We start from the raw sequence: 13,834 nt of genomic DNA, 5'->3' as shown, positions 1-13,834 counted from the left end.
ACGGAGTTTCACTCTTGTTACCCAGGCTGGAGTGCAATGGCGCGATCCCGGCTCACCGCAACCTCCGCCTCCTGGGTTCAGGCAATTCTCCTGCCTCAACCTCCTGAGTAGCTGGGATTACAGGCACACGCCACCATGGCCAGCTAATTTTTTGTAGTTTTAGTAGAGACGGGGTTTCACCGTGTTGACCAGGATGGTCTCGATCTCTTGACCTCGTGATCCACCCGCCTCGGCCTCCCAAAGTGCTGGGATTACAGGCTTGAGCCACCGCGCCCGGCAGATCTCTTTCTTTCTAGATGGAGTCTTGCTCTGTCGCCAGGCTGGAGTGCAGTGGCGCGATCTCGGCTTACTGCACCCTCGGCCTCCTGGGTTGAAGCGATTCTCCTGCCTCAGGCTCCTGAGTAGCTGGGATTACAGGCATGCACCACCACATCCAGCTAATGTTTTGTATTTTTAGTAGAGACGGGGTTTCACCATGTTGGCTAAGCTGGTCCCTGACCTCAGGTGATCTGCCCACCTCAGCCTCCCAAAGTGCTGGGATTACAGGCATGAGCCACTGTGTCCACCCTGATTATTTATTTTTATTTTATTTTATTTATTTATTTTTTGAGACGGAGTCTCACTCTGTCACCCAGGCTGGAGTGCAATGATGCTAACTTGGCTCACTGCAACCTCCGCCTCCTGGGTTCAAGCAATTCTCCTGCTTCAGCCTCTCGAGTAGCTGGGATTACAGGCACCTGCCACCATATCTGGCTAATTTTTGTAATTTTTTAATAGAGGCGGGGTTTCACCATGTTGGCCAGGCTGGTCTTGAACTCCTGACCTTAAACAATCTGCCCACCTAAACTTCCCAAAGTGCTGGAATTACAGGCGTGAGCCACCATGCCCGGCCTGATTATTTATTTTTTGAGGCAAAGTCTTGCTCTGTTGCCCAGGCTGGAGTGCAGTGATGTGATTATGGTTCGCAGCAGCCTCAACCTCCTGAGCTCAAGTGATCTTTCTCCCTCAGCCTTCCGAGTAGCTACAATTACAGGCATGTGCCACCATGCCTGGCTAATTTTTTAATTTTTTTATAGAGATGAGGTATCCCTGTGTTGCCTGGGTTGTCTCAAACTCCTAGGCTCAAGCGATCCTCTAACCTTGGCCTTCCAAAGTGCTGGGATTACAGGTGTAAGTCACTGTGTTGAGCTCAAGATTTACATGTCAATTTCTGACCTCTCCCATGAGTTCCAGATTTAAATATAATAAAAGCTAACACTCAAGCCTGTAATCCCAGCACTTTGGGAGGCCGAGGCGGGTGGATCACGAGGTCAAGAGATCGAGACCATCCTGGTCAACATGGTGAAACCCCGTCTCTACTAAAAATACAAAAACATTAGCTGGGCATGGTGGCGCATGCCTGTAATCCCAGCTACTGAGGAGGTTGAGGCAGGAGAATTGCCTGAACCCAGGAGGCGGAGGTTGCGGTGAGCCGAGATTGTGCCATTGCACTCCAGCCTGGGTAACAAGAGTGAACATCTTTTACAAGAAAAAAAAAAAAAAAAAAAAGCTAACAGGCCAGACATGGTGGCTCACACCTGTAATCCCAGCACTTTGGGAGGCCGAGGTGATGGATCTGATCACCTGAGGTCAGGAGTTCAAGACCAGCCTGGTCAATATGGTGAAACCCCGTCTCTACCAAAAATACAAAAAATTAGCTGGGTGTGGTGGTGGGCACCTGTAATCCCAACTACTCGGGAGGCTGAGGCAGGAGAATTGCTTGAACCCAGGAGGTGGAGGTTGCAGTAAACCAAGACCATGCCATTGCACTCCAGCGTGGACAATAAGACCAAAATTCTGTCTCAAAAAACAAAACAAGCCGGGTGCGGTGGCTCAAGCCTGTAATCCCAGCACTTTGGGAGGCCGAGGCGGGTGGATCATGAGGTCAAGAGATCGAGACCATCCTGGTCAACATGGTGAAACCCCGTCTCTACTAAAAATACAAAAATTAGCTGGGCATGGTGGCGCGTGCCTGTAGTCCCAGCTACTCAGGAGGCTGAGGCAGGAGAATTGCCTGAACCCAGGAGGCGGAGGTTGCGGTGAGCCGAGATCGCGCCATTGCACTCCAGCCTGGGTAACAAGAGCGAAACTCCGTCTCAAAAAAAAAAAAAAAAAAGAGAGAAGCAATTCTCCTGCCTCAGCCTCCCGAGTAGCTGGAACTACAGGCACATGCCAAACGCTCGGCTAATTTTTTGCATTTTTAGTAGAGATGGGGTTTCACCGTGTTAGCCAGGATGGTCTCGATCTCCTGACCTTGTGATACACCCGCCTCGACCTCCCAAAGTGCTGGGATCACAGGCATGAGCCACTGCACCCAGCCAAACATTCTGTCTCTACAAAAAATAAAAAACTAGCCACATGTAGTGGTATGCACCTGTAGTCCCAGCTACTCAAGAGACTGAGGTGGGATAATCGCTTGAACCAGGGAGGTCGAGGCCACAGTGAGCCATGATAGAACCATTGCACTCCAGCCTGAATGACAGAGTAAGACCATGTCTTGAACAAAAAATCTAAACCTAAAGTATTTATTTATTTATTTAGAGACAGAGTCTCGCTTTATCACCCAGGCTGAAGCGACAATTTTTTTATCACTACTTGCCATCTCCACTCATTGCAACCTCCACCTCCCAGGTTCAACCTCCACCTCCTGGGTTCAAGCAATTCTCCTGCTTCAGCCTCTGGAGGCTTGCCAGGCACTGTGCTAGACCCTGGAGATACTGGAGTGGTGAATATAGACTATGGATTATAATAATAATGAAGGACGAAGCTGGGATTACAGGCATGAGCCACTGTGCTCAGCCCTCCTGTTGCTTTTTTTTTTTTCTTTTTTCGGTCTTATTTTTCAGTTGGTTTAAAATTTGGACAAGGCCGGGCGCGGTGGCTCAAGCCTGTAATCCCAGCACTTTGGGAGGCCGAGGCGGGTGGATCACGAGGTCAAGAGATCGAGACCATCCTGGTCAACATGGTGAAACCCCGTCTCTACTAAAAATACAAAAAATTAGCTGGGCATGGTGGTGCGTGCCTGTAATCCCAGCTACTCAGGAGGCTGAGGCAGGAGAATTGCCTGAACCCAGGAGGCGGAGGTTGCGGTGAGCCGAGATCGCGCCATTGCACTCCAGCCTGGGTAACAAGAGCGAAACTCCGTCTCAAAAAAAAAAAAAATTTGGACAGAAAAGTATTTAAATGTCTTCAAGAACCTGAGTCACCTTCTCAGAACAGCCTTCTGCTATGTTCCTAATACTTATTCCACATCACATCTCTGCTTACGTACTTCATCATTATTATAATCCATAATTATCTTTTTTCTTGTTTATTGACTGCCTTTTCCATGAAACTTTCCAGGGCAGAGCCCATGTTCATCTCATTCACCACTCCAGTATCTCCAGGGTCTAGCACGGTGCCTGGAAGTACTCAATAAATGTTTGTTGACTATGACCTTTTCCAAAGGAGAAATGCCATTTTCATTGAGAAGCCAGAGTGGCATCACCTTGCCCATAATGAGCTAGCTGTTGACTCTCGTAACTATAAGACATTGATTCCGGGCTTGGTGCGGTGGCTCACGCCTGTAATCCCAGCACTTTGGGAGGCCGAGTTAGGCAGGTCACTTGAGGTCAAGAGTTCAAGACAAGCCTGGCCAACAGGGTGAAACCCTGTCTCTACTAAAAACACAAAAATTACCCAGACGTGATGGCACATGCCTGTAATCCCAGCTACTGGGGAGGCTGGGGCAGGAGAATTGCTTGAACCTGGGAGGCAGAGGTTGCAGTGAGCCAATATCACCCCATTGCACTTCTTCCTGGGCAAAGAAGCAAGACTGTCTCAAAAAAAAAAAAAAAAAAAAATTCCAGATGACTAAGAGAACAGGATATGCAGAAATCTTACTTACTTCCTACCCTTAAAATCTTATTGTTCCAAAACTTGGCCTGAAAAATGAAAATCACAGGAAAAAACCTAATAATAGTTTTAACCTTCGTGCTGGTTGGCATGGCTTCTGGCCAGCTTGAGCAAGGGTCTTCTATTATGGACAAGACTGAATTTCAGTTGAAGTGGACGTAGATTCCACTTGCCATAGGATAAGGAGTCATATTTTCCTCTACAATTCTAGTATCTTTCTAGACAGGACTCAAGGTTTACCTCTGGAAGGAGAGGAAAAACTTATTTGGCCAACTCTGAGCCCTTTCTTTCCTTTCGTTTGGTGCTGGCAAAGTAAACCAGCAGATTACACCCAAGACTGAGGTTCTGAACCTGTATACAGGCATTGCTCCTCCTAGACAGCAACGGACAGGGATTGCTGAGGGGCATTTTATCATGGAATCACTCTTGTGTTGCTTGATGGAGTCTGATGCTGGTTCACCAAAGACTGGCATGGACCTTGGGGTGGACTCCACACCATCCACACCTCCTCTCCCTACTTCAGGACAGCAGTGCCATTAGGGACTTTGGTCCAGCTCCTGAAGGTAGACCTGGATTAGTTTCTGGCTAAACCAATCCCAGAAACCCTATTAGCTTTCCCAGTGATTGGCTTTAGGGAGAAGCAGGTTTCAATGACTGAACTGAATCAGCCAGTGAGATGCAATGAGGATTTTGATAGGGCTGCTGGGAAAGAAGTTTCTTTGATTTTAAGAGAGCCATGGGTAGCCATGGGGAGTCACTCCTGAACATGAACAAGGAAGCCTGGCTACTGGTGACCCTCCCATAACTCAAGGGCACTAGATTTAAGACACTGTGACTAGAACAGTAGAGGCATGGACAGAACCCGGGTCCTCGATGACAATGTTGATTCACTGCACCTACAAACATTCAACCCTGCCCTCTGTCTGTGCTTCTGACTATACATGTCCTTATTGTTCAAAATACTTTGAGTTGAGCTTCCTGCTGCTGGTAATGAAAAAAACTCTGATACATTTTGAGGCAGGATATTTCCCTGACCCCTTCATTGGCGGGAACTGGAATGTAGCTTCGCTGGAAACAGCCAGCTGCTTTGGCACTGGGAGGGGCAATTCCACTCACTTGGACCTGCTGTGCTCCACCCCTCATGGGATGGAGGGCATGCAGGTGAGCAGGTGCAGGAGCCGGGCTGAGTGCTTTTGGGCACCTGCAGGAGCAGAACTTGTTGTGGGCCCTGCAGCAGGGTCTGGTGAGGGTGCCCACAACCCTTGAAGCCCCGGAAGGAGTGTTATAATGCCCTTTTAGCTTTGCTGTCCATGGACAGCTTAAGTGTTAACAGCTCAGTAGAGGGTCAGTGTGACAGCCTTTTACACCCAAGTTCTTGTCCAGTGTCCAGGAGGAATGAGGTAGTACAAATGAATTGAAGATGGTAAATGCGCAGAAATTTATTGCCAATGAAATTGGCTCTCAGTGGGAAGAGAAGCTGAAAAGGGGATGGAGCAGGAAGCTAATATTCCCCTGAAGTCTCCAGCTGGACTCCTCTTCAAAGCCACATTATTAAGCTGTCCCTCTAAAGTCAAGCCACTTCTTTCCGCTGTCCAACCATAGTCTCCAACATCCAGCTGCTTCTCTTCTCTCTGCTGTTTGTTCATTGAGACTGAGTCTTGCTATATCACCTAGGCTGGAGTACAATGGTGTGATCTCCGCTCAGTGCAACTTCTGCCTCCTGGATTCAAGTGATTCTGGTGTTTCAGCCTCCCAAGTAGCTGGAATTACAGGAGCCTGCCACCACACCTGGCTAATTTTTGTGTTTTAATAGAGGTGGGGTTTTGCCATGTTGGCCAGGATGGTCTCAAACTCCTGACCTCAGATGATTTGCCTGCCTTGGCCTCCCAAAGTGCTGGGATTACAGGCATGAGCCACTAAGCCTGGCTGAGCCCGAGTTTTTTGTTTTGTTTTGTTTTGTTTTTTTGAGACAGAGTCTTACTCTGTCACCCAGGCTGGAGTGCAATGGTGCAGTTTTGGCTTACTGCAACCTCCACCTCCCGGGTTCAAGCGATTCTCCCACCTCAGCCTCCCAAGTAGCTGAGATTACAGATGCCCACCACCATACCTGGCTAATTTTTATATTTTTAGTAGAGATGGGGGTTTCACCATGTTGGCCAGGCTGGTCTTGAACGCCTGACCTTGTGATCCACTCACCTCAGCCTCACAAAGTGCTGGGATTATAGGCGTTAGCCACCATGCCTGGCTGAGCCTGGGGTTTTTTATGGGCTCAGGACAGTGAGATGGACCATGGGTAGTTATGGAAAAGGCAACATTCAAGAGAGCAAACAGAGATGTAATTTCTTATTTCGGGCCATAGTATCAGGCTTTTCAGCTTGGAGTGGGGAGCCCTCACTGGGCACTTGCCCTCTCCTGGGCAAATTTCTGCCCTGAATTTCTCTCCCTCCTTTCCCTATCAATATCATAAGATACTCTTGTCTGGGCATGGTGGCTCATGCCTGTAATCCCAGCATTTTGGGACACAGAGGTGGGAGGAGGTTCACTTGAGTCCAGGAGTTTGAGACCAGCATGACCAACTTGAAAAAACTCCGTCTCTACTAAAAACACAAAATTAGCTGGGTGGCACATGTGTGATCCCAGCTACTCAGGAGGCTGAGGCATGAAAATCACTTGAACCCAAGTCTGTGTCAAAAAAAAAAAAAAAAAAGGTATCCTTTCTTTTTTTTGAAATGGAGTCTTGCTCCGTCACCCAGGCTAGAGTGCAGTGGTGCAGTCTTGGCTCACTGCAACCTCCACCTCCCCAGGTTCAAGCAATTCTCCTGCCTCAGATTCCTGAGTAGCTGAGACTACAGGTGCCTGCTAACATCCTGGCTTTTTTTTTTTTTTTTTTTGAGATGGAGTCTCTCTGTATGGCCAGGCTGGAGTGCAGTGGCGAAATCCCGGCTCACTGCAAATTCCATTTTCCGGTTTCAAGCAATTCTCCTGCCTCAGCCTCTCGAGTAGCTGGGACTACAGGCACGTACCACCATGCCTGGCTAATTTTTCTTTTGTATTTTAGTAGATATGGGGTTTCACCATGTTGGCCAGGATGGTCTCTATCTCTTGACCTTGTGATCCGCCCGCCTTGACTTCCCAAAGTGCTGGGATTACAGGTGTGAGCCACTGCGTCTGGCTCCCCGGCTAATTTCTTTGTACATATAGTAGAGATGGGCTTCACCGTATTGGCCAGGCTGGTCTTGAACTCCTGACCTTAGGTGATCCACAAGTGCTTTGGCCTCCCAAAGTGCTGGGATTACAGGCATGAGCCACCACACCCAGCCAAGGTCCCCTTTCTTCTTACTCAACTTTATTACCATTACTTATCTATTTGAGAGCAAAATTATGGTTCAGTTTTGAACATGTTTCAGTTGCTGAAGATACAAATGTTAAACACAGTACTACTTCATGCTAGACCAGCTTATGAAGTGGGAAATAAGTAAATAAAAATTTTGAAAATCACTTGATGAATATTATTGTCTCAACAAGAGTGTGGCTGCAGACTTGGGTCTTCTGCTTTGGTGACATCAATACTTTTAGCTGCACTATTTTATTTTTTTAAAACAGGGTCTCAGTTGTCCAGGCTGGAGTGCAGTGGGGCACAGCTCACTACAGCCTCTGTATCCCAGGCCCAAGCAATTTTCTCACCTCAGCCTCTCAAGTACCTGGGACTATATGCACAAGCTACCATGCTTGGCTAATTTTTAAAACATTTTTGTTAGACACAGGATCTCACTATGTTGCTCATGCTGGTCTTTTTTCTTTCTTTTTAAAACTCTAGACCAGAGTCTTTTTTTTTTTTTTTTTTGAGATGGAGTTTCACTCTGTCACCCAGGCTGGAGTCCAATGGCACAATCTCGGCTCACTGCAACCTCCACCTCCTGGGTTCAAGTGATTCTCCTGCCTCAGCCTCCCGAGTAGCTCGGATTACAGGTGCGTACCACTGCGCCCAGCTAATTTTTGTATTTTTAGTAGAGATGGGGTTTCACCATCTTGGCCAGGCTGGTCTTGAACTCCTGGTCTCATGATCCACCCACTTCAGCCTCTCAAAGTGCTGGGATTACAGGCATGAGCCACCACGCCTGGTGAACTCCTGGGCTCAACTGATCCTCCTGTCTTGACCTCCCAAAAGCTGGGATTACAGATGTGAACCACCGCACATGACTTAGTACACTTGTTTTGTTTTTGTTTGTTTGCTTTTTGAGAGGGAGTTTTTGCTCTTGTTGCCCAGGCTGGAGTGCAGTGTCGTGATCTCGGCTCACTGCAACCTCTACCACCTGGGTTCAAGCAATTCTTCTGCCTCAGCCTCCCAAACAGCTGGGATTACAGGTGCCTGCCACCACATTCAGCTAATTTTTTGTATTTTTATTAGAGACAGAGTTTCACCATGCTGGCCAGGCTGGTCTAGAACTCCTGACCTCAGGTGATCCACTCACCTCGGCCTCCCAAAGTGCCAGGATTACAGGCATAAGCCACCGTACCTGGCCTTGTTTTTTTTTTTTTTTGGATCGGGGTTTACCTCTGGTTCCCAGGCTGGAGTACAATGGCGCAATTTCAGCTCACTGTAACCTCTGCCTCCTGGGCTCAAACCATCCTCCCACCTCAGCCTCCCGAGTAGCTGGGACTACAGGCACACACCACCAAACCCGGCTAATTTTTGTATTTTTGGTAGAGACGGGGTTTTGCCATGTTGCCCAGGCTAGTCTCGAACTCCTGGGCTCAAGCAATCTGCTGCCTCTGTCTCCCAAAGTTCCAGGATTAAAGGCATGAGCTACTGTACCCAGCCAGTACACGTTATTATTTTTTTTCTAAAGATGGGGTCTTGCTATGTTATCCAGGCTGGTCTTGAACTCCTGGGCTCAAGCAATCCTTCCACCTTGGCCTCCCAAAGTGCTAGGATTACAGACATGAGTCACCAAGCCTGGCTGAGCCACCACGCCTGCTACTAGCCAATATACCCTTGTTTTAATGTACAAATTGGACTCTAGCATTCCTCACAATGAAACATTTATGGGTAAAATTATACACCTGGGATTTACTTTTGAATACTCCAGCAGCTGGGCTCAGTGGCTCATACCTGTAATCCTACCACTTTGTGAGGCCAAGGCAGGTGGATCACCTGAGGTCAGGAGTTCGAGACCAGCTTGGCTAACATGGTGAAACCCTGTCTCTACTAAAAATACAAAAATTGGCTGGGCGTGGTGGTGGGTGCCTGTAATCCCAGCTACTCAGCAAGCTGAGGCAGGATAATCACTTGATCCCGGGAGGCAGAGGTTGCAGTGAGCCGAGATCATGCCATTGCACTCCATCCTGGGCAACAGGAGTGACACTCCATCTCAAAAATAAACAAACAAATACAAATAAAAGACTCCAGCAAAATAAAACAAGTATAGATGAAGGAAGATTGGCAAAATGTAATGCTTAAAGTTGGTGATGGGTACGTAGGGGCTTATTATACTATTATCACCAATTTTGTATGTTTGCTATTTTCCCTAATGTTTTACAATGTAATTGTCAGGTTAGGAGAATCACTTGAATCTGGGAGGCAGAGGTTGCAGTGAGCCCGAGATCATGCCATTGCCCTCAGCCTGAGCAGCAAGAGCAAAACTCTATCTCAAAAAAAGAAAAGTTTACTGGGCAGCTTAATTTGATTTGGGAAACATTGTCAATGGCAAGTCATTTAGACTTGGTGTAAGACACGTGAGGCAGAAATGGATCTGAATTCCAGTTCTAAAACTGAGATGACAGTTTCATTAAAGGATGGCAAGGGGACAGCGATTATCCCTGCAGAGTCAAAATGGAGCATAATGGGACCAAGCACCACCACAAGTCAAAAACCCTATCTGGGCGGGGCACGGTGCCTCACACCTGTAATTCCAGCACTTTGGGAGGCTGAAGGGGGCGGATCACTTGAGGCCTGGAGTTTGAGACCAGTTTGGCCATCACAGTGAAGACCTGTCTCTACTAAGAATACAAAAATTGGCTAGGCATGGTGGCTCACGCTTGTAATCCCAGCTACTTGGGAGGCTGAGGAGGAAGAATCACTTGAACCCAGGAGGCAGAAGTTGCAGTGAGCCAAGACTGCACCACTGCACTCCAGCCTGGTGACACAGCAAAACTGTCTCAGAAGCAAAAAAAAAAAAAAAAGAAAAAGTTAATTATAGCCCATATCACCTTCTCCCTGTGATTCCACTAACCTAGTTCTAAGGAATTGCTAACACTGGGCAAGTTCAGCCTAGTCCTTCTGTGAGGACCGAACACATTGGTCTCAATTTCTTGAAAGTTTCATTTGTCCTCACTTAGGGTAAATGAAAATTTCAAGATTTGGCTACAACTTCATTCTTTGAAAAGTAATATTTGACAGAAAGTGAGATTAGGGGTGCTGGCTCTGAAGACAAAGCTTAGATTCAGGCCTAGCTTCACCATTTATACCAGTCCCCTAATTTTGCTGTTTCCTTATGATATAAGCCAAGCACACAGTAAGTGTTCAGTAAATGTTGGCATTATGAAGTTCAGACAGCACCACTGATAAACTAAGTTCAGATTTCAGAAGTGTAGACTGTGTATGCAGCCTCACAGCTAAGTGACACCCTGGTGAAATTTTTAGATCATAGGCCTTTGGGAAGAATTATGAGAATGGCAGAGGAATGGAGCTCCTGTGGCACCAAGAAATAAACGTTAAAGGATGCTATTTCATCATAGAGCAACTTCTGGACTTCAAGAAAAGTGAAAAGAGAGGCTTGGGTAAGGAAGATAAGAGCCCTCCCACCGCTCTGCATGCTGACCTAGGGGATGCTCCCTTCTACTCTGTTGTTAGATCCTCAAGCTGGCCAAAAAAAGCATTCTTCAACCTAAATCATCCCCATGGCTCAATCTCTACACCTCCATCACCAAGGAAAACCCACTTCTCTCATCTGAAAGGTCTGCTGTTCACAAAGGCAAACGCTACCACAAAGGCCCTCCATCCATCTGAACCAAGACGCCAATAAAGGACTTTTACTGCAGGTTTGTTTGCTGCATTCAAATTATACAATGTAAGGGGTAAAATGTACAACACATAAAACCTCCAGCATCAAACAAGCCAAACAAAACGCCAGCATCACACATTTCCTCTAAACTCACAGTACAAAAGCAAATCATGGAAATGACGCGGGAGGGAATAAATAACAGCATATTTTCTTCACATCAGTCGGTATGTATTCCCCGGTGAAATTCATTGTTCCACTATTCAAAGGGGAAGTTCTGTCCTTGAGAACACCCAAAATTATGCTATTACGTAGCGGCATCAGCAGCATCCTCGGCATTGGGAGAAAAAGCCAAGCTTGTTCTCTGTACAAAGCTCATTCTCTGTACAAAGTTGTTGCTCCATAAATAGTGCAACAATAGGATCAGGCCAGGCGTGGCTCACGCCTGTAATCCCAGCACTTTGGGAGGCCGGGGCAGGTGGATCACCTGAGGTCAGGAGTTCAAGACCAGCCTGGCTAACATGGTGAAACCCCATCTTACTAAAAATACAAAATTAGCCTGGCATAGTGGTGGGTGCCTGTAATCCCAGCTACTTGGAAGGCTAAGGCAGGAGAATCGTTTGAACCCGGAGGCGGAGGTTGCAATGACACACGATCTTGGCAACAAGAGCGAAACTCCATCTCAAAAAAAAAACAAAACAACAAAACGATGATTGCACCCTTACCAGGGCTCCTGTAAGGGTCTCCACATGCCTTGTCCAGAGAGGTCCTGAGGTCAGTACAGTCACAGCTGAGCAGAGCATGGGCACTTCTAAGTAGGAAGGCACGACAGTAAGAGAGAAGTTTCCAGCATTGGAAGCTTCCTGCAGTTCACACAACACTTCAGATGAACTAGGTATAGTTTCTCTGAAAAAATCAAAGTTCAATTCTGACAGCTTCATCTTGCTCAATCATTACTTTTCAGGGCTGCTGCAACTCTCTTAAACTCTAAGAAGCTAAGGAGGAGAAAAATGACTCTCATCTGTAGGATTTGAGGCTCTAGCCTTTCATTGACGTGGCAGATGGATCCTGAAACCTGCTAGCTGTCAGATTTTTTCTTTTCTTTTTTTTTTTTTAGACAGAGTCTCACTCTGCCACCCAGGCTAGAGTGCAGTGGCGCCATCTTGGCTCATTGCAACCTCCACCTCCTGGGTTCAAACAGTTCTCCTGCCTCAGCATCCTGAGTAGCTGAGACTATAGGCACATGCGACCACATCTGGATTTTTTGTACTTTTAGTAGAGACAGGGTTCCACCATGCTGCCCAGGCTGGCCTCAAACTCCTGACCTCAGGTGATCCACCTGCCTTGGCCTCCCAAAGTGTTGGGATTACAGGCAAGAGCCACAGTGCCCAGCCAGGTGTCAGGCTTCGTACCCTCCCTGTATCTCAGAGTTGGCCAGGTGGCTTTAGTAATTTGGGAGCTGTAGCACATACAAGTGTATTTAACATTTTCCTTTTTCAAACTGCAAATTCAGATCTGACTACACAATTGCAAATTTCTAAGCATTTTTTAATTCCACAGTTACAAACCCTTCATCTGGAGTGGTGTAGGTATGAAACAGAAATTGCAAAAAGGCAAATTATTCTATTTTGTATGTATTAGAATAGTATTAGAATTAATACTATTTATCCTTCCGAACCACAGTTCAAAAAAGAACAACAGCAAAAAAAGAATTAATACTATTTAAATGTATTAGAATAGTATGAGGAAATAGACCCTTTTTCTGCTTAAATTCAGGAATGGCAGATTCACAGCAGGCTGGAACAGAAACAGCAGGACTCTTCAGAAACACCAGAGTTTTTTAAGTCAAGTTCTCACCATTTTGCCTGGGCAGGTCTCAAACTTCTAGGCTCAAGCTATCCTCCTGCCCCAGCCTCCCACGTAGATGGGATTGCAGAGCATGCCCCATTGCATCCCACTCACGTCTTCTGATTAATCTACCAATAAGGGCTAAGAGCATTCAGCCTTAGAAAATCTTTGAATGAGATCCCTCATTCCCTGTGGTTCTCTCAATTCAAGGCAGCACGATATCATCTCTGAAGTTGTTCCTGAAGTCAGATAAAGAGAGAATGAATGGCCAGAGCTAGAGCATGACCCACAACAAGGCTAAGTGAGTGTGTCTAAAGTGTAAGGCAGCGGCAGCTCTCTCCCTCTGGTGGGCATCAGAAATACCTGTGTACCTTTCTAAACATATGAGGGCTTGGACCTCAACTCCCTACACCTCCAAAGGTGGAGCTCCAGGCAGATAGGTCTTGCCAAAGTTTAGTTGGCAATTCTGGTATGTGTCACAGAGAACTATTGGTACAATGTTTCTGGCAGACATATACACAACTTTTATTTTGTGTAACTGGAGATGATTTATCAATGGTACATTTTACAACATCACTACTGTAAGAATTCCTTTCTTGGCTGGGCTTGATGGCTCATGCCTTTAATCCCAGCACTTTGAGTGGCCAAGGCAGGTGGATCAGCTAAGGTCAGGAGTTTGAGACCAGCCTGGCCAACATGGTAAAACACTATCTCTACTAAAAATACAAAAAATTAGCCAGGCATGGTGGTGCATGCCTGTAATCCCAGCTACTTGGGAGGCTGAGGCAGGAGAATCGCTTGAACCTAGGAGGTGGAGGCTGCGGTGAGCCAAGATCAAGCCACTGCACTCCAGCCTGGGCAAGAAGAGCCAAACTCCATCTCAAAAAAAAAAAAAAAAGAATTCCTTTTTGTCTACCCTGGCTGCTGATTACCCAGAAACAGGCATACATAAAATGTCAATTCCCCTCATAACCAAAGTTAGAATTTTATTTTTTTATCACCCCCCCTTTATATATTATATATATATATATATATTTTTTTTTTTTTCCAAA

The sequence above is a fragment of the Sapajus apella genome, unplaced genomic scaffold, assembly GCF_009761245.1.
Source record: "Sapajus apella isolate SASKATOON/1434 unplaced genomic scaffold, GSC_monkey_1.0 scaffold43, whole genome shotgun sequence".
NCBI lineage: Eukaryota > Metazoa > Chordata > Mammalia > Primates > Cebidae > Sapajus > Sapajus apella.
This window is presented reverse-complemented; position numbering follows the sequence as displayed.